General features: G+C 36.9%; 1 protein-coding gene across 1 annotated transcript in view; it reads right to left on the bottom strand.

Moving 5' to 3' along the window:
* Positions 1-21,713, bottom strand: part of LOC136032085 (uncharacterized) — a 44,000-nt gene that overhangs the window by 8,411 nt on the left and 13,876 nt on the right. The gene's annotated exons all lie outside the window — the stretch shown is intronic.

Below are 21,713 nucleotides of genomic sequence, written 5' to 3'. Positions count from 1 at the left end.
GATGGGGACACGCGTTTCTTCAAGATAATGTCTGGCGTCAAACAAGGGTGTGTCCTATCCCCGTTTCTGTTTGTCATTGTAATGGACTATATTCTACGGCAGTCTTCAGGCATTGGAGTGAAGATTAGCAGCCGACTGATCTCCGATCTGGACTTCGCAGATGACGTTGTTCTTCTTGAAGAAGCAAAACTGCGACTGCAGCTGCTACTCGACGCCATAGACGAAAAGGCCGAGAAAATGGGACTTGCAGTAAATGTCAGTAAAACAAAGAGTATGGCCACATCTGACTCCCCACTCATATTAAAATGCAAAAATAAAACTATTGAGCAGGTCAAGGAATTTAAATATCTTGGGAGTTGGATCGAATACGATGGTGAAATAGCCAGCGAAATCAAGAGGAAAATTGGACAAGCGACATCGGCTTTTAGCAAGTTAAAACCAGTCTGGCGCAGTAGTAAATACTCTATGCGCTTGAAGCTCCGCCTCCTGAATAGCAATGTGATGTCCATCCTCCTCTATGCTAGTGAATGCTGGAAACAAAACACCCAGCTAGAGAAACGTGTCCTAGCCTTTGAAAACATGTGCCTTAGGAGAATCTTGAACATATCGTGGCAGGAAAAGGTCACCAGCATAGAAGTTCGCCGGCGAACCGGTCAGCCATTAGTTACTGACCTTCTGAAACGTAGGAGATGGACATACCTTGGCCACGTCCTCCGTATGCCAGAGGATCGACTCCCGAATACAGTATATGATTGGCGTCCCGAGGGGAGGCGAAAAAGAGGTCGATCAAGACACACCTTACGACGACAGTACGACCGAGACCTGAGAAATGCGGAGTTGTCTCTTCAACCACAGTGGGAGGACGTCATGGCTGCAGCTCAGCTCCGAGATGTCTGGCGAGGTTTCGTAGACGCCCTATGAGCCACCCCTGGCTCTGGAGGATCTAAGGTCTAAGGTCTAATTATCATATTTAGAAGAAGAACTTACGCGTCTTTTTCATTTGGAACTTCGGCTGAAGTTCCTACTGACCAGTTAATGCATGCTTTTATTGGGAGGGCAAATAAAACCATAATTCTAAGAACCTTGGATGGTTATTAAATTGAACGACCGTATGATATTTCAGTGACCGGACAGGGCTGGGAAAAAAAAGAAGACATACCCGGGTATCAAGGTCTTTTCAAAATTCACAAGAATTTGTTTTGTAATTAATTTTGGTGTTGAGAACAAAATAAATAGCATCTATCATTAACGAATCAGATATGTATTTGAATGAATTTTTTCATTTGGTAGTTTTTTCACAACTGTTTTTTTTTTTTCCCACGGACAAATGGCACTAGGAAAGAGGATAGTGAAAAGGGCGATTTTAAACCACAGTATAATGGTTTCTGGTCACTGCACTCCAGAAAAGACACTAAAATCATATTTTGATGACGTAAGGCATTTTATGACGGTGTTGACGAAATTATAAAAACACGTAAATGTGAGCACTGGTTTTAGAATGATCTTTGACATCTCTCTATTATATTCTAGTTCCTTATCATCACTGGAGAAATAAAAAAAGAAAAAAACATACTTAACAGCGTTTCCAGCTCTTTTTAAAAGCTCCCAATAGTAAAATTTCCGCAATAAACTTTTACTATTGAGATGAATCTAAATAATTGCTATAATTCTTAAATCAGCATTAACGGTAAATTTTCTTAAGACTTACAGTTCAGTACCACAAACTCTTTGGAATTTGGCTCCTTTTTCCCGGTTGTTACAGTCAGATTTCCCAATTTTCTATATTTGATTAGTTTGAAGGGTTGATTGCTTTATTGGTCACATTTTGAAAACGTGACCATAAAATGAAAAAGTTTTAATATGTATATTGCATGTCTTCGGAAATACAGCAGTCAATTGAAAAAAAACATCTTTTTATTTCAAACTTTACATGTGGAAGTTGCTGGCATGAAACTTGAGACTAAGTGGGAAATTAAGCATAGATAAATTATCGTTTCATAATGATACAAATTTTTTCAGAAGTATAATAATTAACTCAGACCGTTGGGATGCCTAAGGCCTATTAAGACTGTGATAGTGTCTTAAAAGAAATAAATTAAGCTCTATTTAATGTAAGAACATCCGTCTTTCATATGATCAATAAACCAAGCCCAATAGTAGAGGAAAAATATGGTTTGACCTCGGGGAAAATTGTCACAGAATCCTTTTTTCCAACAAAATGTTAAGAAAAATCAGCTTAATTACACAAAAATATCCACCCCAATCCCCCTGCAACAAGTGTCCCAGATTTGCCCTAGAAGGGGGAAAATGAGGAGGGAAGTCGGTTTTTATGCTTATAAATGTTTCCGACTTTAAATAGTCGTTTCCTATCAAATCAAGTGGTGTCCTTGCTTCATCACTGGTGGTATTAACATGAACGACGTTTTGCCATTCGAGCTCCGTACTTTTTCACCATCGCTCTTTAGTTCCTTCGAGGTGGTGAGGAAAGCTGACAAAGCATCTCTAAAAATATACTGATGAAAAATGAATGGCTCGATGGTCAAGTGACATTGCCAACCTCCCAGAGAGTTTTGGAGAGTGGCTGGCTAGCCAAAAAATCCCGTGGACTGTCAGATCCACATACTCTGAGGTGCAGAATCTTTCATAGATTATTTCCCAAGACATTTGGCCAGGCAGTGGTAGTTTTTGCTCTTCCACTCATACACCACCGAAGAAAAATTGTACACGACTGAAGAGAACTAAAGGTTTCTTCATGCCCAACGATCGAAATCTCTCCTAACATGAAGATCGTCAAGCAAGGAGGAATTTTAAGATATCCCTAAAATAAACAACGCTACATCAACCTACTTACTGAGGAGCTGGCAAACCCAGGCTATTATGCTCTAAATGCTCAGGATGATGCCGATATCTTAGTTGTACTAACCGCGGTCAGTTGCACTGAAATTTTGTCGACTACTTTGATTTTGAGTGTTACCGAACTATTTATCCTTCTGCTATACCGTGCCAAGGTCTATGCGTGTGATACCCTTATGCAGACAGACATGCATGAAAATGACTGACGAGCGTACGACATACAAATGATCAAGGACAAACTAGGAACCGAAGCAGTAGAAAATCTACTCGTTTGCCACCCAATGTCTTTCTGCGATACAATATCTAGACTTTACGGCGAAGCGAAACAAGCAGTGGTTTCCTTGTCACTTAATAGTAGAATTTTTAAGGATGCTCGAAAGATCTTCATGACACCAGGATCCAACAACGAGAGATCGTCGAAGCTGGAGAGAAATCTTTGCACCACATAAACTAGGAGAAAAGTAATGAGAAGACCCTGAAGGATGCCCGGGTGTGAGTATTTACAATGGGGGGTTGCAAGTGCAAATGCTATCGTTCAAGCAGAGCGGCTTCCACCGACTTCAGCAGCGACAAAGTACCACTTTTACAGGTGCTATTTGCAAATGATAAAGTGGTAAGAAACATCCAATTCGCCAAACCCCGAAGACTGGGGTCGGAGCCTCTCTTCGCCACTGATATGTATCTTACCATTGTAACAGATGCTTCCCCAGCACCACAAAGTTTTCTGAAGATGATGTGGCATCAGTACACCCGCGGGTGTGAGTCTCTCAGATGCAGCTGCTGTCAGAACGGTTTGCCCTGCAGCTTTTTTCTGTGGGAGTGGAACGGGGTGTTATATGCTAAAGCTGCAACAAGAAAGAATGAGGACGATAACGAAGACAATCAGGAAGAAGTATTAGCTTTAGGTTGGACTTTAAAGTCAAGATGTTTTTGTGATTAATTTACCTGAGTTCCAAACGTTCCTTTTTATAACTGATTGATCTGGAAGTTTGATCTCGGTTAAATGAGTGGTTTTCCAGATGTTATGCCTAGCAACTCCTTATATTACAGGTCCTTAGAGGTGGAAATCAGTTGAATAGTAAAAAAAAAAAAAAAAACTGTTTTTCGACCTCATTGGCATTAGATTCCTTTATTTGATTTAAAATGATCCCTTAGCCACAGGAATTCGTAAAAAAATTAGCTGTATACCCCCCCCCCCAATGTTCCACGAAGGTGAAAATTGATACTGAGGTGCGTAAAACTGGATTTATGACTTCAGATTTCGACTCGTCCTGCTTGATTTAATAGAGAACGACTATTTAAAATCTAAAACATTTATAGGCATAAAAACCGATTTCCCTCCTCATTTTCCCCCTTCAAGGGTAAATCTGGGACACTTGTTCCAGGAGAATTCGGGTGGATATTTTGTGCGATTGAGCTGATTTTGCTGAACATTTTGGTGCAAAAAAGAATTCTGTCACAATTTTCCCCGAGGTTAAACCAAATTTTTCCTCCACTATTAGGCTTGGCTTATTGGACCTATGAAAAGATGGGCCATTCTTACATTAAATAGAGCTTAATTAAAGTTTTTTAAAGACACTATCACAGTCTTAATAGACTATAGACATCCCAACGGTTCGAACCAACATACTTTTGAAACAAATTTTATCATTTTGAAACAATATTTATCAATATTTAATCTACCCACTTAATCTAAGTTTCATGCCAGCAACTTCCACATGTAAAGTATAAAATGAAAAGATGATTTTTTTTTTCAATTGATTGCTGTATTTCCGATGACATGCAAAACACATATTAAAACTTTTCTGTTTTATGGTCACGTTTTCAAAATATGATCAGTAAAAAAATCAGCCCTTCAAAGTAATCATATATTGGAAATTGGGAGATCTGACTGTAACAAGCGGGAAAATAGAGTCAAATTTCAAAGAGTTTGTGGTACTGAACTGTAAGTAAAGAGAAATCCGTGGTAATAGTGAAACTTTGCCATAAACGAACCGCTGCTATTTCAGAAAGAGAGTCTTGCAGCAAGATTGCTAATATTAACGTTTGCTTTCGGTTTAATGAACTCCCAACCGATCCATCCCATTTCTTTCATTATGTTTATCCCTGATTAGACAAGGATATATTGGTTTCCAACTACTGAACTCTCGTTTAACTGAAAACTGTGTTATTTACCCCACTTAATTGAACCCTTGTGGAACCCAATCCCAATCTAATGGAAACACCATTCAACTCAACCTTAGTGTTGAGTCAACCCTCATTCAACTCAAGCTCATGTAACTGAACCCACTTAACCGAAAATCATACCCGTTTTATATATCTTTAATTATTTATTTAACAGAACACTCGTGCAACTAAACCCCCATTTAACTGAACCCCCGAGAAAATCTACACCAGTTTAACTCGACCCCCTTGCATTTAAATGCCTTTTTAACTCAAAACACTTTCAACACAATCCCGTTTAGTTTAACATTTATTCAACTCAACCCTCAATCAACTAAACTCCCTTGCAATTCAACCCTATTCAATTCAACCAGAATGCAACCCACCTCTCGTCAAACTCAACCCCTGTTTGAGTTAATCCTCATTTTACTCAACCCTTTTTAACTCATCCATCGTGCAAAACAACCCCATTTAACCCAACCCCTAGTACTAGTGCGATCTATCAAAAGCTTAAAAATACGTTTAAGAAAAGTTAAAAGCACTGTCTGTTAACAAAATTTACCGTTAATGCTGATTTAAGATTAAATAAAAAAAAACTAATTTTTTTAGCTGAAAGTAAGGAGCGACATTAAAACTTAAAACGAACAGAAATTACTCCGTATATAAAATGGGTTGTCCCCTCCGCAATCCCTCGCTAATTACGCTAAAGCTTTTAATTGTTTTAAAAAGTAGAATTGTGGCAAAGAGTCAAAATTTTGATCCGTTGACTTTGGGAAAAAATGAGCGTGGGAGGGGGCCTAGATGCCCTCCAATTTTTTTGGTCACTTAAAAAGGGCACTAGAACTTTTCATTTCCGTTAGAATGAGCCCTCTTGCGACATTCTAGGACCACTTGGTCGATACAATGACCCCTGGGAAAAAGAAAAAAAAAAAACAAATGAAAACCCACCCGTGATTTGTCTTCTGGCAAAAAATACAAAATTCCACATTTTTGTAGATAGGAGCTTGAAACTTCTACAGTAGGGTTCTCTAATACGCTGAATCTGATGGTGTGATTCTCGTTAAGATTCTATGAATTTTAGGGGGTGTTTCACCCTATTTTCTTAAATAAGGCAAATTTTCTCAGGCTCGTAACTTTTGATGGGTAAGACTAAACTTGATGAAACTTATATTTTTAAAATCAGCATTAAAATGCGATTCTTTTGGTGTAGCTATTGATATCAAAATTCAATTTTTTAGAGTTTTGGTTACTACTGAGCCGGGTCGCTCCTTACTACAGTTCGTTACCACGAACTGTTTGAATAAATAGCTTTTATATAGGTTCATCTCAATATTAAAATTTTATTGCGGAAATCAATTTATGGGAGCTTTTAAAAAGAGCTGGAAACGCTGATAAGTATGCTTTTATGGTACTTGGTATTAACCAAGTGACATATTAGCAATCGCCAATTCTGTCGGTCTGTCTGTCTGTCGGTCCCGGTTTTGCTACTTTTGGCACTTCCAGGTAAGCTAGGACGATGAAATGTGGCGGGCGTATCAGGGACGGGACCAGCTTAAATTAGAAATAGTCGTTTTCCCAATTTGACCATCTCGGAGGGAGTGGGGGGCCGGTTAATTCGGAAAATATAGAAAAAATGAAGTATTTTTAACTTATGAATGGGTGATGGGATCTTAATTAAATTTGATTTTTGGAATGATATTGTGTCTCAGAGCTCTTATTTCAAATCCCGATCGGATCTGATGACATTGGGGGGATTTGGAGGGGGGAAACCAAAAATCTTAGAAAACACTTAGAGTGGAGGGATTGGGATTAAACTTGATGGGAAAAATAAGCGTAAGTCCCAGGTACATGATTGACATAATCAGAACGGATCCGCTCTCTTTGGGGTAGTTCGGGGGGGGGGGGTATTTCTGAAAAATTAGAAAAAATGAGGTATTTTTAACTTACGAACGGGTGATCGGATCTCAATGAAATTTGATATTTAGAAGGATATCGTGGCTCAGAGCTCTTATTTTAAACCCGACCAGATCTGGTGACATAGGAGGGGGGAAGTTGGGAGGGGGAAACCTAAAACTTGAAAAACACTTAAGAGTGGAGGGATCGGGATGAAACGTGGTGGAAAAAATAATCACGAGTCCTAGATACATGATTGACATAGCCGGAACGGATCCGCTCTCTTTGGGGTAGTTGGGGGAGGGGTTAATTCTGAAAAAATAAAAAAATGAGGTATTTTTAACTTACGAACGGGTTATCGGATCTCAATGAAATTTGATATTTAGAAGGATATCGTGTCTCAAAGCTCTTATTTTAGATCCTGACTGGATCTAGTGACGTTGGGGGACGCTTTGGGTGGGGGAACCTAAAACCATGGAAAACGCTTAGATTGGAGGGATCGGACTTGGTGGGAAAAATAAGCAGAAGTCTTACATACGTGATTTACATAATTCGAACGGATCTGATCTATTGGGGGGGGGGGGTTAGTTCTGAAAAATAAGAAAAAATGACGCATTTTTAACTTACGAAGGAGTGATCGGATCTTCAAGAAACTTCATATTTAGAAGGACCTCGTAACTCGGATCTCTTATTTTAAATCTCAACTGGATCAAGCGTAATTGGGGGGGGGGCAGTTGGGGGGGACCGGAAATCTTAGAAAACACTTAAAGCGGTGAGATCAGGATGAAACTGGATGGGAAGAATAAAAACCTGTCTAAGATACGTGACTGACATAACCGGACCGGATCTGCTCTCTTTGGTGGAATTGGAGAGGGGGGGGGGTAATTTTGAAAATTGAGGTATTTGTAACTTACGAAAGGGTGACCAGATCTTAATGAATTTTGATATTTAAAAGGATCTTGTGCTTTAAAGTTCTTATTTTAAATTCCGACCAGATCCTGTGACGTTGGGGGGAGTTGGAGGGGGAAACCGGAATTCTTGGAAAATGTTAAAATTGGGGTATTTTTATCTTACGAATAGATGATCGGATCTTAATGAAATTTGCTTTTTAGAAAGAATTCATGTCTCAGAGCTCTTATTTCAAATCCCGACCAGATCGTTTGACATTGGGGGGGGGGAGTTGGAGGGGGAAATCTTGGAAAAACACTTGGAGCGTAGGAGTTGGGATGAAGCTTGGTGGATAGAATAAAGAAATGTCCTTGATACGTGATTGACAGAATCGTACTGGATTTGCTCTCTTTGGGGGAGTTGGGGGGAGGGGTTCAGTGATTTGGTGAGTTTGGTGCTTCTGGACGTGCTAGGACGATGAAAATTGATAGGCGTGTCAGGGAGCTGCACAATTTGACTTGATAAAGTCTTTTTCCCAGATTCGACCATCTGGGAGGAAAAATTAGAAAAAATTAGGTATTTATAGCTTACGAGTGGGTGATCGGATCTTAATGAATTTTGATATTTAGAAGGACATCGTGACTCTGAGCTCTTATTTTAAATCCTGGCCGGCATTAAGCCTCATATTTTCCTTTTTAAATCAATCTATTGATTCATAGAATTTCGTTAGAGCTCATACCATATGATCTCTTGGCTCTTAGCTCTTCTCGCCTCGTCACAAGTGCCATATGAGCTCTTAGCTCTTGTTTTTCTTTTTTATTTCTGCAGCAGTATTAAGACGCTAGAAAATCATAGAGAGCTGTTTCATGTCATTTGAAAGCCAGTGCTCACATTTACGTGTTTTTATAATTTCGTCAACACCATCATAAAATGCCTTACATGATCAAAATGTGATTTTAGTATCATTTCTGGAGTGCAATGATCATAAACCCTTATACTGTGTGTGACTAAAATCGCCCTGTTGAATATTCTCCTTCCTAGTACCATTTGCATGTGGAAAGTAAAAAAAAAAAGAGTTGTGAAAAACTACGAAGTGAAAAATTCATTCAAATACATATCTGATTCGTTAATGATAGATGCTATTTATTTTGTTCTCAACACCAAAATTAATTACAAAACAAATTCTTGTTAATTTTGAAAAGACCTTGATATCCGGATATGTCTTCTTTTTTTTTCCCAGCCCTATCCGGTCACTGAAATATCATACGGGCGTTTAATTTAATAACCATCCAAGGTTCTCAGAATTATGGTTTTATTTGCCCTCCCAATAAAAGCATGCATTAACTGGTCACTAGTTTTGATGGTAAACGAAACGGTATACTTCAGCCGAAAGTTCCAGATGAAAAAGACGCATAAGTAACTATTCACAGCTTCTTCTAAATATGATAATTGCTATCGTCGCAATCTTCTTTCAGAACTTTTTTTGCGGTAGAAATTTTTAAGCCTGTAATATTTTGATTTCTTCTCTATACTTCTCGTTTTTTTTAAGATTCTTTCTTACTATTGTGTATTCCTAGACTAGAGACTACATTCTATTAAAATTTAAACCTAACCAGGGAAAACTTTAGTTCTAATTTTGGAGCCAAGGCCCAAACTAAGCAAACCTCCCTCCACACATTTTAAAACAAGCTAATTGAACTATTTGATCAGCGACCGAAGTAGTTAGAAACTCAAATCGGCCAAAAATTAATATAAGTAGGACTGGATATATAAACAAATAGATTTAAATGTTTTCCCTTTTTTTACTTTAATGAACAAAAAAATATTAAACTTTAAGGAATAGATATCGGTTTATGTATATCAAGCTGAAAATCCATGGTCATTTTATTTTCAGTAAAGTATTCAGTAAGTTTTTCATTAAATTTTCAGTAGGCAGATTATCCAGATTTATAATAAATTGGTATTTTAGTGTAGTATAGTCAATGTGGCTGTTTCTGTCCAGATTATAAAATTAATTAAAAAACTTTCTAAAAGAATTTTCTCAAAGACAAGTAGAGAGCCATAGTAAACTTAACACCAGAATAAATAAATTCCTATAACAATTCAAGTTCAAAACGACAGAAATTACTATTAAAGAATAAATGAAACCTAAAATGACCAGAAATTAAATAAACCTTCACAGCAAGCACGGATACAAGGGGAGGTGACGGGGACGATCCCTCCCAAAAATTTTTAAGAGCCCTTCGTAAATTATACTATTGAGTACTATATACGAGAAATAAGGACTGAAAAATCAACCATTTTCTGAAATAAAAACAATGAAACATATCAACGCAATAAAATTGTTCAAAGACGGAATGCGTTATAAACGCAAGATTGAAACGTCTCTGTGCTGTTAGGGACAGCACAAGGGAGTGCAGACCCAAGACAAGCAGGTTGGACAGTGACAGTGTTGTAGCAGATGAAGTGTACGTAATACATGCACCCAAAAGGAATAATTTCATTACCATCACTGTACTTGACAAAAATCAAGACTCTTTCACCAACGCTATCAATGTTTGCCTGATTGCTAGCAGCCACACAACGTTATATGAAGTACCCTGACAATGATGCCAATTCATCTGCCGGCAACCTAATGTCTGCCTCATTTAGTTGCACTGAAATAGCTTAGAGCTGTGATGAAGATACCGGCTTGTCGTCTATTACAATTGTCAAGGTTGTATCTTTCTTTATGCCGAATGGCTTTGCATCCTACTGTAAAGAGATATAAGGGTCATGTGTCACCTCATACCAATCAGGGGTCGGAAATTTTACTCCTCAATTTCTTCCGCCAAGTTTATGTTAATAGTTAAGTGAGCATATTTCACATCTCCCTTGACATGTGACTTAGTTATACGTATTTTTTCTCACATTTGGAACCCGTTGCAGGGCACCATCAGGCCAACTATCCTTTCTGGCATACCTCAAAGAGGTCCTTTGAGCAGTAATACTCTTCGGAAGATGCATTTCCTGCTGCTAGGGCTAGGTATACTAGCACCATTTATCACCCCCTTTACTCATTTTTCATTTTTTTTTTCTTGACATCATATTCTGAACTTGATTAAGTTCTCTTCTAGTTTCATAGAGACAAATTTTGGACAAAAATCAAACTGGCTCAAGAGTTTGTTAGCCATTGCATCAAAACAAAGTATTTATCTTCTGCTAATTTTCACCACGATCACGAGCTCTGCCTCTCTGTGGTGACCCAGTGTATTTTATTTGTTTTACGTGCTTTATTAATAAATTGAACTTGAACTTGAACAATCTTTTGCTGTTAGTTTAATAAGAATAAGGCAGTAATTAAGAGTAGGTAATAATACCATAGAAAGAGTCAAAACTTGTAGATATCCGGGTTTCATAGTTGATGAGAATGTCTCATGGAAAGAACATGCAAAGTTAGTTGGTAACAAACTTTCAAGGTCCCTTGGAGTTATGCGCCACCTTAAATTCCGTTTTCCTAAGCAAATACTAAAAATGATTTATGATTCTCTTTTTCATTCTCATTTGTCTTATGGGTGTTCCATACGGGCAAGTAATTATATTTCTTTTTATAAAAGAGTTCAAATAATCCAAAACAGAGAAATTCAAATTGTATCTCCGGTTCAACATACAGATAATATCAACCTTCAATTCAATAGTTCTAGGATATTTTTACGCGTCGGAGACTCGAGATTTCCAGATTGCAACTTTTTGCTTTAAATATTTCGATAACATCTTTCCGTCAGCATTCCAAAATATGTTAACAGTAAATCAAGATTTGTATTCTTACGATTCCCGACATTCTTGTGACATTGTCCAAGAAGTAACCTCAACAAAAAGAGCTTCTTTTTTAATTAGATTTTTTGGACCAAATATTTGGAATCTGCTAGCATTTTATATCTGGAATTTGAATAATCTTACTTTGTTCAAGCGAGCAGCGAAATGTTTTTACAAGAAAATCGTTTAGCGTTCTCTTCATTTAGACCCCCCTTCCCCCAGTTTTTTTGAATTTTTTCAATTTTTAAAATTTACTTTTCTTTACTTCTAGTTACCTGTTTCTATAATTTCCTCTTTTCTTTATGTAAAGTTATAAGTTAGGTTATTTCCTTTCTTTTTTCTCTTCTTTCCTTTTTTTTTAGTGTTCAGTTGGTTTATTCCGGTTGTTTCTTGCTGTTCAATTAATATTAGCCATTTTCTTGCCCTAGCCCAGCACTCATTTCGTGCTTTCCTGGCAGGAATGCCATATTTTGTAGTTTTTTTTTGCATTTAAATAAGTAAATATGAAATGAAAATGAAAAAATGAAAGAGGTGGCAACATTAAGGAAGAAAACTTATTTTTCCTAGGGTGGTACTATGGTTTTTATTTTTTCCTTAACACTGGCATATTGACATTTCTGGCCACAAGAACAATCTAAATAGATGACAACTTTAAGAAAGAATTCGCATTTTTGCCAGGGTGGTTGCATCGAACCTAAGGTGACGCTGTGACATCAAGAAGAAGTTCACAATGTTGCAGTTAGAAGAAAGTGACATTGAGAATCAATATCGACGTTGTGCCAATTAAAGGTCGTAACTGACGATATAAGGATTTTACAGCAGACATAAATTTTAACCTTCAAAGTTGCAAGCTTGCTTGATATTATTAATATTTTCGTACATTCAATGAGAATAGCAAACTTATACAGCACCATTGTAAAAAGAATCTCTAGCCCCGACGCTTTATAGGCTACTGCTATTTACGACCTTGAGGTGGGACAAGAATATGTGCCTATAGTCACTTAAGACCCTCAATCGGATATCCAATTTTAATCAAAATACGTCGTAAAGTGCGCGAATTACTACACTGCTTCTTCCTCAGTTTTTTGCTCTTTACGCAATTTAATGTCTTTTCATACTGTGTCCATTCAAAGATATTTGTTTATTACATCAAGTCGATTTCTAACCACGATTTCTACTAAGCCTCAAATTTTTGGTTTTCTTTTTTAAGGTTTTTGAATTGTTGTAGTTCCTTGTCAAAATACATGCAAATATTTTTTTTTAATTAGCAGTTTTTTGCTCTTTAAGCGATTTAATATATACTTATCCACCTGAAAATCTTGAATTTTTCCACGTAAGTGTGACAAGTGTGACAACGTCATTGCGATTGATGTATATAAAAATGACGTCACCAGCAAAAATATTTTTGTTTCCAAATTAAGGCTCTTGATGAATTTTCTCAAACTTCTGAGCTATCCAGATCGTTTTTTTTTCAGAATTCCTAGGGTGCTAATTTTCCCAAAAAAGATATGGAGCCATTTTCGAGAAAAAATACATATCTATATATATAAAAACTACCTGTGAATATATATATATATATATATATATAGTATATACAACAGCTAGTATATATATATATATATATATATATATATATATATATATATATATATATATATATATATATATATATATATATATATATATATATATATATATGTTTTTAACTAAGTAAAACTTGCGAATATACAACATTCTTTGCTGTCCCATTGTCTGTGCATATAAACAGATTGTCAGGTTTACCGACTCTTGAACATCCAACATATAATGGTCCATGGGAAAACAATCCGTATTCAGATCTATACCTCATGATTCTAATGATTGCCCTTGAGCTTTGTTGATGGTAATTGCTAATCGAACATTCCCTTTGTTGCCGTCGTCATTTATGTATCCCCCTGTGCCCCCCGGCGTCCCCGTTTTAGTTGTGTCCCTGTGTCCCGGTCGTCATTTATATTCCCTGTGTCCCGGTCGTCATTTGTATCCCGGTGTCCCGGTCTGTATATACATTCGTTTTTGAAATGGTATATGATGAAATAAATTTTGTATTTTTCCCCTTTTTTCTTTTTAGTTTTTTTGTTTTTTTTTCTTTTTTTCTTTTTAGTTTTTTTTATTTATATTTTTTTTAGTTTTGTATTTCTCCTTTATTTTTCATTTTTTTTTCCTTTTTTTTTTTTTTCTTTTTTAGTTTTTTAGTTTTTTAGCTTTTTTAGTTTTTTTATTAGTTTTTAGTTTTTTTTCTTTTTAGTTTTTTTGTAGTTTTTACCTTTTTTTTTTTAGCTTTTTTAGTGTTTTTTTACTTATGTCCTGGTCGTCATTTATACTCCCTGTGTCCCGGTCGTCATTTGTGTCCCGGTGCTTTGTTGATGGTGATTGCTAATCGAACATTCCTTGTGTCCCGGTCGCTTTCTCTTTGAGTGTCCCGGTCGTCATTTATATTCCCTACTAGCTGTTGGGGTGGTGCTTCGCGCCACCCCAACACCTAGTTGGTGGGGCGCTTCGCGCCCCCCAAGCCCCCCCCCCCCGCGCGCGTAAGTCGTTACGCGCCATATTAGTTACGCGCCATTGTAGTTGTGTCCCTGTGTCCCACCTGTGAATAGAGATAGATATAAATATATGTTTTTAACTACGTAAAACATGCGAATATACAACATTCTTCGCTGTCCCATTGTCTGTGCATATAAATAGATTGTCAGGTTTACTGACTCTTGAACATGCAACATATAATTGTCCATGGGAAAAACAATCCGTATTCAGATCTATACCTCATTATTCTAATGATGTGTCCCTGTGTCCCGGTCGTCATTTATATTCCCTGTGTCCCGGTCGTCATTTGTGTCCCGGTGTCCCAGTTTGTAATTTCTCTTTGAGTGTCCCGGTCGTCATTTATATTCCCTGTGTCCCGGTGTCCCGGTCGTCATTTGTGTCCCGGTGTCCCGGTCTGTAATTTCTATTCGAACAATCCCTGTGTCCCGGTCGTCATTTATAAATCCCGCCTGTGCCCCCGGCGTCCCCGTTGTAGTTGTGTCCCTGTGTCCCGGTCGTCATTTATATTCCCTGTGTCCCGGTCGTGATTTGTGTCCGGGTGTCCCAGTCTGTAATTTCTCTTTGAGGTTCCCGGTCGTCACTTATATTCCCTCTGTCTCGGTCGTCATTTGTGTCCCGGTCTGTAATTTCTCTTTGAGTGGTTTTTCTTTTTAGTTTTTTACCTTTTTTCTTTTTTCAGTTTTCTTTTTCTTCTTTATTTTTCAGCGTCACTATGAAGTACATATCGACGAACCTTTGTTTTTTTTAACTTAAATCTGGTAGGCATTGATGACCTTATCCAAGTCAAAATCCCAAACCCAATCATCATCGCTATCATTTTCAGTTTTGATACGTTTTGACTCTCGCTGTCCAGGTGGATTTTCATCTAACTGCGCGGTTTTGCGTTCTTTAGCCGCAAGCCTGTTTTCTTGCTGTTCTTGTGATTCCCCGGCACGCTTTCTTTTCTTACTTTCTCTATCAGCTGCAAGCCTGTTTTCTTGCTGTTCTTGTGATTCCTCGGAATGCTTTCTTTTCTTACTTTCTCTATCAGCAGCAAGTTTTTTGGCATAAACTCTTTGAGCAGCTTCCTCGGCTGTTGCCATTGTAGGTTCTTCAGTCATTTCACAATTAAACATTTTTCCGTGAACAAATGTCTTAAATACCGTTAATGACGTCACCGTCATAGCAAAAATGACGACAACTAACTTCACGACGTCAGTCGACACAGAAACATGACGTCACCTGACAGACAGACAACTTATTTTTATATATATAGATAGATATATATATATTAATATATATATATATATTTTCTTTTTAGTTTTTTTGTAGTTTTTACCTTTTTTAGTTTTTTTCTTCTTTTGTATTAATGCTAAAGCCAAGGTTCAAACCTGGAGCCTCTCGGACCTAGAACCTGAAACATAACGCTTTACCAACTCAGCTACTTCGGCTTGAATACATTCGTTTTAAGCAGCTTCCTCGGGTGTTGCCATTGTAGGTTCTTCAGTCATTTTACAATTAGAAACTTCTCTTTCAACGGTCTTCTTACAATTAAAAATTTGTCTTTGAACGATATTCTTAAATACCTGTGTCCTGGTCGTCATTTATATTCCCTGTGTTCCGGTCGTCATTTGTGTCCCGGTATCCCAGTCTGTAATTTCTCTTTGAGTGTCCCGGTCGTTATTTATATTCCCTCGGTCCCGGTCGTCATTTGTGTCCCGGTCTGTAATTTCTCTTTGAGTGTTTTTTCTTTTTAGTATTTTTTAGTTTTTTACATTTTTTCTTTTTTCAGTTTTCTTTTTCTTCTTTATTTTTCAGCTTCACTATGAAATACATATCGCCGAACCTTTGTTTTTTTAACTAAAATCTGGTAGGCATTGATGACCTTATCCAAGTCAAAATCCCAAACCCAATCATCATCGCTATCATTTTCAGTTTTGATATGTTTTGACTCTCGCTGTCCAGGTGGATCTTCATCTAACTGCGCGGTTTTGCGTTCTTTAGCCTCAAGCGTGTTTCCTTGCTGTTCTTTTGATTCCTCGGCACGCTTTCTTTTCTGACTTTCTCTATCAGCAGCAAGTTTTTTGGCATAGACTCTTTGAGCATCTTCATCGGCTTTTGCCATTGTAAGTTCATCAGTCATTTTAAACTTAAACATTAATAGATTTCTACGTGAACATATATGTCTTAAATATCTTTAATGACGTCACCATCATAGCAAAAATGACGACAACTAACTTCATGACGTCAGTCGACACAGAAACATGACGTCACCTGACAGACAGACACACAGACAGACAACACACAAACATGACGTCACCCGAGAGACCCACACACACACAGACAACTTATTTTTATATATATAGAAGATATATATATATATATATATATATATATATATATATATATATATATATATATATATATATATATATATATATATATATGTATATATATATATATATATATATATATATATATATATATATATATATATATATATATATATATATATATATATATATATATATATATATATATATATATATATATATATATATATATATATATATATATATATATATATATATATATATATATATATATATATATATATATATATATATATATATATATATATATATATATATATATATATATATATATATATATATATATATATATATATATATATATATATATATATATATATATATATATATATATATATATATATATATATATATATATATATATATATATATATATATATATACTAGCTGTTGGGGTGGCGCTTCGCGCCACCCCAACACCTAGTTGGTGGGGCGCTTCGTGCCCCCCCAAGCCCCCCCGCGCGCGTAAGTCGTTACGCGCCATATTAGTTATGCGCCATTGTAGTTGTGTCCCTGTGTCCCACCTGTGAATATAGATGGATTTATATATGTGTTTCAAACTACGTAAAAATTGCGAATAAACAACATTCTTGGCTTTCCCATTGTCTGTGCATATACAAAGCCGTATGTACTAATAATGACGTCATATGCAAACGCTCTTTTTACAAATAAACAAACATGCATCCACACAACTCGTTTTTATATAGATAGATAGATAGATAGATACAATACAAATTAACTGCGTAAAACTTGCGAATATACAACATTCTTCGCTGTCCAATTGTCGCTGCATATAAATACATTGTCAGGTTTACCGACCCTCGAACATGCAACGTACAATTGTCCATGGGAAAAACAATCAGTATTAAGATCTATACCACATTTTTCTAATGATTGACCTTGAGCTTTGTTAATGGTGATTGCAAATACTAATCGAATTGGGAATTGCAATCTTTTAAATTGAAAAAGCAGATCCGTTGGAATCATGGGAATGCGAGGAATAAGAACAGCCTCACCCTCATAAGGCCCTGTCAAGATTGTGGCCTCTATTAGGTTTTCCATTGTTTTTTTTTACGGCAAGTCGCGTGCCATTGCAAAGCTTTGGTGGGTTGATATTTCTTAAAAGTATTATTGGTACGCCTATTTTTAGTTGTACCACGTGTGGTGGAAACCCTGAAGGATCTATGGAATTTAAAAATTCAGATGGATAATTAACCACTTCATTTGGTTCCAAAACTGTGTCGACTGACTTGTAAAGGACTGCCTGGTCTTGAATCTTGGTCAAAACAATATTGTTGATTTCGTGGACGTCTATATTTTTGGGTGCGAGAATCGCTCTTTCACTTAGCCATTTATTATTTTTATAATTTTTTAGAATATTCGGAAATACTTTTTCAATCAATTCATTTTTGGACGTCACTAAATTACAGAAATCAGCAGGTAGTTGTATACGTCCTGAAATTGAGTCTACTGTTTGACCACAGTCATCGTTTTGCAATCGGACACGCATATTTGTAGTTAATTTTAATATTTTTACGTGTGCCCATAAATTAGAATTTTTTAGGCAAGCATTCATTTCGTCTGCAGGAGTTAAAATACGTAAAAATTGCGAATATACAACATTCTTGGCTTTCCCATTGTCTCTGCATATACAAAGCCGTATTTACTAATAATGACATCATATGCAAACGCTCTTTTTACAAACAAACAAACATGCATACACACAACTCGTTTTTATATAGATAGATAGATAGATAGATACAATACAAATTAACTGCGTAAAACTTGCGAATATACAACATTCTTCGCTGTCCAATTGTCGCTGCATATAAATAGATTGTCAGGTTTACCCACCCTCGAACATGCAACGTACAATTGTCCATGGGAAAAACAATCAGTACTAAGATCTATACCACATTTTTCTAATGATTGACCTTGAGCTTTGTTAATGGTGATTGCAAATGCTAATCGAATTGGGAATTGCAATCTTTTAAATTGAAAAGGCAGATCCGTTGGAATCATGGGAATGCGAGGAATAAGAACAGCCTCACCCTCAAAAGACCCTGTCAAGATTGTGGCCTCTATTAGGTTTTCCATTGTTTTTTTTTACGGCAAGTCGAGTGCCATTGCAAAGCTTTGGTGGGTTTATATTTCTTAAAGGTATTATTGGTACGCCTATTTTTAGTTGTAGCACGTGTGGTGGAAACCCTGAAAGATCTATGGAATTTAGAAATTCAGATGGATAATTAACCGCTTCATTTGGTTCCAAAACTGTGTCGACTGACTTGTAAAGGACTGCCTGGTCTCGAATCTTGGTCAAAACAATATTGTTGATTTCGTGGACGTCTATATTTTTGGGTGCGAGAATCGCTCTTTCACTTAGCCATTTATTATTTTTATAATTTTTTAGAATATTCGGAAATACTTTTTCAATCAATTCATTTTTGGACGTCACTAAATTACAGAAATCAGCAGGTAGTTGTATACGTCCTGAAATTGAGTCTACTGGGAGCTTTCCGTTTCCAATTGTCAGCAATTGATCCTAAAATGTTTGACCAGAGTCATCGTTTTGCAATCGGACACGCATATTTGTAGTTAATTTTAATATTTTTACGTGTGCCCATAAATTAGAATTTTTCAGGCAAGCATTCATTTCGTCTGCAGGAGTTGATCTAGGTATTATAGGTAATGTTTGCCTGAAATCTCCCGCAAGCAATATTAATGTGCTGCCAAAGGGTTTCGACTTCCCTCTCAAATCTTTCAAGCATTGATCCAGAGCCTCGAGCGATTTTTTGTGTGCCATTGTGCACTCATCCCAAATAATAAGTTTGCATTGCTGCAATACTTTACCCATCCCAGATGATTTGGAAATATTGCACGTGGGAGTTTCTGTAGAATGCAAATTCAGAGGCAATTTCAAAGCGGAATGAGCAGTTCTTCCACGAGGCAGCAATGTTGCGGCTATTCCGGACGACGCAATTGCCAACGCTATATCATTTTTTGATCGAATTGATGCCAGAATCAGTTTTATCACAAATGTTTTACCAGTACCTCCTGGCGCATCCAAAAAGAAAATTTCTCCAACGTTGTTATCGACACAATGGATTATCGAATCATAAATGTCTTTTTGTTCCGACGTTAGCTTGGAAATGTTATTTTGTACATACGACAATAGATCACTCGTACTGTAACTTTGTTCACGATCCAATTCTACACATGTCGAAACAGCAGCGATACGTAGTTTTACGTAGTTAAAAACATATATATATATTTATCTATATCCACAGGTGGTTTCGCGCCACCCCAACACCTAGTTGGTGGGGGCGCTTCGCGCCCCCTAAGCCCCCCCACGCGTAATTCGTTACGCGCCATATTAGTTACGCGCCATTGTAGTTGTGTCCCTGTGTACCACCTATGAATATAGATAGATTTATATATGTGTTTTGAACTACTTAAAACTTGCGAATATACAACATTCTTGGCTTTCCCATTGTCTTTGCATATACAAAGCCTTATGTACTTATAATGACGTCATATGCAAACGCTCTTTTTAAAAACAAACAAACGTGCAAACACACAACTCGTTTTTATATAGATAGATAGATAGATAGGTACAATACAAATTAACTGCGTAAAACTTGCGAATATACAACATTCTTCGCTGTCCAATTGTCACTGCATACAAATAGATTGTCAGGTTTACCGACCCTCAAACATGCAACGTACAATTGTCCATGGGAAAAACAATCAGTATTAAGATCTATACCACATTTTTCTAATGATTGACCTAGAGCTTTGTTGATGGTGATTGAAAATGCTAATCGAATTGGGAATTGCAATCTTTTAAATTGAAAAGGCAGATCCGTTGGAATCATGGAATGCGAGGAGTAAGAACAGCCTCACCCTCAAAAGGCCCTGTCAAGATTGTGGCCTCTATTACGTTTTCCATTGCTTATTTTTACGGCGAGTCGCGTGCCATTGTAAAGCTTTGGTGGGTTGATATTTCTTAACAGTATTATTGGTACGCCTATTTTTAGTTGTAGCACGTGTGGTGGAAACCCAGAAAGATCCACGGAATTTAAAAATTCAGATGGATAATTAACCGCTTCATTTGGTTCCAAAACTGTGTCGACTGATTTGTAAAGGACTGCCTAGTCTCGAATCTTGGTTAAAACAATATTGTTGATTTCGTGGATCCAATTCTACACATGTCGAAACAGCAGCGGTACGATTAGGTGAAGGCATTCCCAAATCCTGAAGAGGTTTGTTTGCCATACATACGCACAAATCGTCTATAATAACTAAAGTGTAGTTATAAATTTCTGATGTAAAATCAAAAGTCATATCTGACGTCTCTAACCGTTTTCGATGGAGTATATCTTCGGATATTTTCGATTTATATTTTCCCCACAACTCTGTAGGAGCTGAAGGGGAGCAAGTTGTTAGAATGATTCCAAACAATGCACGAATTTGACTTGGAGTTGACGTTTCGCACGCGTCATTGATGCAGTTATCCCAGTGTTGGTCATTCTCCAATAAATTCAGACCTTGGCATGCACTACGGTAAGTGTCATGTATAGTACTGTTTACAGTTCTCAAATACTCAAAGGACGTCGGACCGGGTACATTCACCAAAAGCAGGCGTAGAAAGAAGCATTCATGTTGATTGGGGTGAACGATGTAGAGTCTTCCTATCGTGGTATCTTTGAAGATGGTAGGTTGGCCGTCGACTGACTTACCCTGTTTTCGACGTTCAAATACTTTATTTTTAGTATTCCACGTGTAATACGAAGGCACTTCAGTATAAAGCAGTTTTTTTGCAAAAGAATCATTTTTGCATAGCGAAAGGAAAGCAGTTAACTTTATATCCGGTGGATTCAGGGCTCTTTGTTGCACGTTGGATTCCGAAAAATAAACACGTTGACTATTCTGTAAATGTACCGCTAAGTGAACAACAGCTGGACTACGTTCATGTATCAGAAATGAAAGAATTCGCCAAACAGCTTCATTACTGCTTATGTATCTTCCAGCCTGATATTGTACGATTTCGTCGATATCTTTGATTTCGGACTGCAAGCCAAAAACTGCCATGTCTTTGCCTTTGTTGACGTATTTACATATGTATTTGATTGCCTTTACGGAGTTACAGAATTCAACGTTTACATG

Source organism: Artemia franciscana, chromosome 10 (genome assembly GCF_032884065.1).
Source record: "Artemia franciscana chromosome 10, ASM3288406v1, whole genome shotgun sequence".
Lineage (NCBI taxonomy): Eukaryota > Metazoa > Arthropoda > Branchiopoda > Anostraca > Artemiidae > Artemia > Artemia franciscana.
Note: the sequence above shows the minus strand (reverse complement) of the source record. Positions and strands in the feature narration are given on the sequence as shown.